Source organism: Camelina sativa, chromosome 4 (assembly GCF_000633955.1).
Source record: "Camelina sativa cultivar DH55 chromosome 4, Cs, whole genome shotgun sequence".
NCBI classification, from domain to species: Eukaryota; Viridiplantae; Streptophyta; class Magnoliopsida; order Brassicales; family Brassicaceae; genus Camelina; species Camelina sativa.
In genome coordinates, this window is record NC_025688.1 from 12,989,592 (window position 1) to 12,993,573 (window position 3,982).

The following is a 3,982-nucleotide window of genomic DNA, read 5'->3' on the forward strand; positions in this document are numbered from 1 at the left end:
ATTTTGAAATATGTAGACGCTTGTAAACACTCAGCCCGGAGACGCCAATTACAAGCACTATCAATGCAGCGTATACACCACCATGTCTTATCAGATTTTGTAATCATGTAGTCGCAGTTATATTTCATTGCATACATTTCCATAGTAGCCTGTAAAGCTTCCTTACTGTTGAAATATTCACCCTTTTTTACCATTGAATCTTCCAACTTTAAACCAGTAGCATCACCAAGATTAGCATCAGTAGGCTTTTCTAATACATCATTAGTCGGCTTAGGTGAATTCCTTGAAATAATAGCTACTGATTTTCCCACATCAACTTCCACATCATAACCATCGCTAGTATCAACTGGGACCTTATTCAGATCGAACTGGACTTTACTCCTATCATCATCAACTACTCTTTTGAACGTAACACACAACCGAATCATGTTTTTCCTTTTCAGATATGCAAGAAAATTTTTCATACCTCTATCATTTGTCAATACAACAGGAGGACAATCAACTTTAACCTCTGTGGGTAAATAACTGAATTCCACATCAAACATACTTTGCTCTATTTCTAAATAATTAAGAATACGCATTCTAAAATGTATTAGAACAAATCTAAACAATAATTACGAAATCTTAACCATAAATTAAGAATATTTAAAAAATATTCACTTTCCTTATTTAATTTATTTTCGTTCTTTTTTAGGGTATTCTAAGGTTTACAGATTACAAATTCTAAAATGTCTATGATATATCTTCTACTTCTTTTAGTATATAGGGTAAAACTTAGAAAATGAATTCTGAATTGATGTAGAATGAAGAAAAACGTAGAATACATATTCTTAATTTTGTAGAACATACAAAATTCAGGTTATGAAGTTTTTAGAACAAATTTTTCGTCTAAACTTCGTAGAACATGTACAAACTGTAGAATGAACAATCTAAATGTTTCAGAAAGAGAAAAAATCGTAGAAAGTATATTCTAAACAATTTAGACCTGAAATCAGCAATTTACAAACTGATTTTTGACACCTAATACATTTTTTTTTCAAATTTTTTTTTACACAGTTGTATACTAACATGGGTTTTCTGTTTGTTTTTTGGTTTAAACTCCTAAAAACTTCACTATTTCTATTAGTAGGAGCATTTTCGTCACAATTAACAATCTTAAAAAAAAAGTGTATATGGACAAATATTTAGAAAAAGCTCCTTTTTTTATAATTTTCCCAAAAAAAAAACTATAAGCGAACTAACACAAGTATAATTTTGTTTATGTCCCAACAATTCCAAATGATCATGAACTTGTTTATGACATTTCGATTAACACTTGTTAACCAAACTACGACTATGATGATTAAACCGGTTTAGGGAGATGGTTACAATGTCGGATTTGGAACATGCACAGGGAAAATTGTACCTGCACTCCCTTGATCTGCTCTCGCCGGTAAACGTAAGTTCACCTTGATAACTATTTTCCTTACAATCCTGAATAAATTATTTAGACCACAATAGTAATTAATTAGTTCATTTTTTTTTTGACTTTATTTGCAGGAAAATGGTGAGAAGATTTTCATGATAACTATTACGCATTTGGGGTATGAATATGATGATTAAGTAGATAACCCCATCCGATTGATAATAAAATCATCTCGATATTTTTTTTGGTGAAGGAAGTCAAGCCCCATAATTTTATTAAAATAATGAAAAATTACAATCGGACCTGCCGTGTCCAAGTGTGGCCAGCAGCGTCATTGATAACTCTCTAATTTATATGTTTTTAGCATTCTTTTTTGTCCATATTTTGCATTGTTCATACCTCTAACTTAGCATTTCTAGGTCATTAACTATAGGAATTCACTTTTAGAACATTTAGGGTGTTGCATTTCTGCATTTGCATATTTTGGATGAAAACATCTGCTAAAGAGCCAAAAATGGGGAAAAACAAGAACAAACCCGAGCATGTACCCGAAGGAGCCATCAAGCTGGAAGAACAAGTCCGAACCCCAACACGATCGAGGAGGATCCAAGAGCATGAAGAACAACCCGAAGATCTACTCGAGGAGTAACCCGACTTCACCCTCGTGTACCCCATCGAGTAGACCATCGGGCAGGTCTGGAAAGCTAGGTCAAAAGGGTTTCCATATATAAACCCCCTCCTCTCCTAGCTCGCAAATGAGCACGCCGCAGACCCTCAAACCAGATAGCGAGAGCTTCTGTGAGAGAACTGAGCGACTCAAACATTTTCTCTTTTTTCTTTACATTTTATTTCATAGCTTTTATCGTTTTTCTTAGATTTCTATCTTGTACTCTTTCTACTCTACTTTACCGTTTAATATAATGCAATTTTCATTCTTATTCGTTGCTTTGTTTCTTGTTATTATGTCCGAGTAGTGTAGTAAAGTTTCTAGGGATGGGATAGATGATTTTGTGTTCTTGATCGGTTAGGATGCCTTAGTTTGATTGTAAATGATTGATAGATTTCCTTCTAGGTTGGTGTTCTTAATGTTGTCAACAGACCGAGAGGTTGAGATTAGATCTAGGGTGTTTTACCACCGAGAGGTGTAGATGAAATGCTTGAATCAACCAATGCTAGAGGTTCACTCGCTCTGAGTAAGAGAAGAGATGAGTTAGGGTTTACTGACAATAATGAATCGATCTTAATGCCTACTTGGTCATGTTTCTCCAACGAGAGTTGGGTAGGGAAGTGATCAAGGTTGATTTTTGCTAGTGCGAGAGTGTGGTAACAAAGTTTTAGAGATTCATTGTTTAGGAAATAATTGCTTGAGGCATGTAAGGCATCTGTACTGATCAAGAATACTTAGGATTCAATTACCCCATCCTTAGAAGCTTTCGTATTTTAATTGTTTGCATTTNCCTTTCATCACTCGACCACTTACCCGATCAGGTACACTATAACTTGTATCGAGTAATACCTCAAGCTGTTCATATCCCATTTGCTTACTCGATCACCCCACACGATCCTGTACTTGATTGCTTGCATCGAGTGCTTAGGTCGTGTGGTTTCTTTGTTTATATACTTGTCTTTCATTTATTTTAGGACTGTTAGATCAAAACCCTATCTACTTGGCTTGACTTGTAACGTTCTGATCATATCCTTCCTGCTAGCAATAGACAACCATTTGGATTGATAACCCTTTGTACTACAACTGCATAGGGAATTGATACCCTGGGTGAAAACCTGTCTATCAGTCATCGTTCAACAAACCATCAACAATAGATGGAGCTGAGTCAAGTAAACCTCTAGCATTGGCTTATGTCAAGCATCTTATCTACACCTCTCGGTCGCTAAAACGCACTAGATCTAATCTCAACCTCTCGGTCTGTTGACAGCATTAAGAACACCAACCTAGAAGGAAATCTATCAATCATTTACAATCAAGCTAAGGCATCCTAACCGACCAAGAACACAAAATCATCTATCCCATCCCTAGAAACTTTACTACACTACTCGGACATGATAACAAGGAACAAAACAACGAAAATGAATGAAAATTGCATTGTATTAAAAGATAGAATAGAGTAGAAAGAGTACAAGATAGAAATCTAAGAAAACTACAAAAACTATGAAATAAAAATGTAAAAATGGAAGAGAAAGTGTTTGAGTCGCTCAGTTCTCTCACAGAAGCTCTCGCTCTCTGGTTTGAGGGTCTGCGGTGTGCTCCTTTGCGAGCTAGGAGAGGAGGGGGTTTATATATGGAAACCCTTTTGACCTAGTTTCCCAGACCTGCCCGATGGTCTACTCGATGGGGTACACGAGGGTGTAGTCGGGTTACTCCTCGGGTGGATCTTCAGGTTGCTCTCCATGCTCTTGGATCCTCCTCGATCGTGTTGGGGTTCGGACTTGTTTTTGCAGCTCGATGGCTCCTTCGGGTACATGCTCGAGTTGTCCTTGTTTTTCCCCATTTTTGGCTCTTTAGCACCTGTTTTCATCCAAAATATGCAAATGCAGAAATGCAACACCCTAAATGCTCTA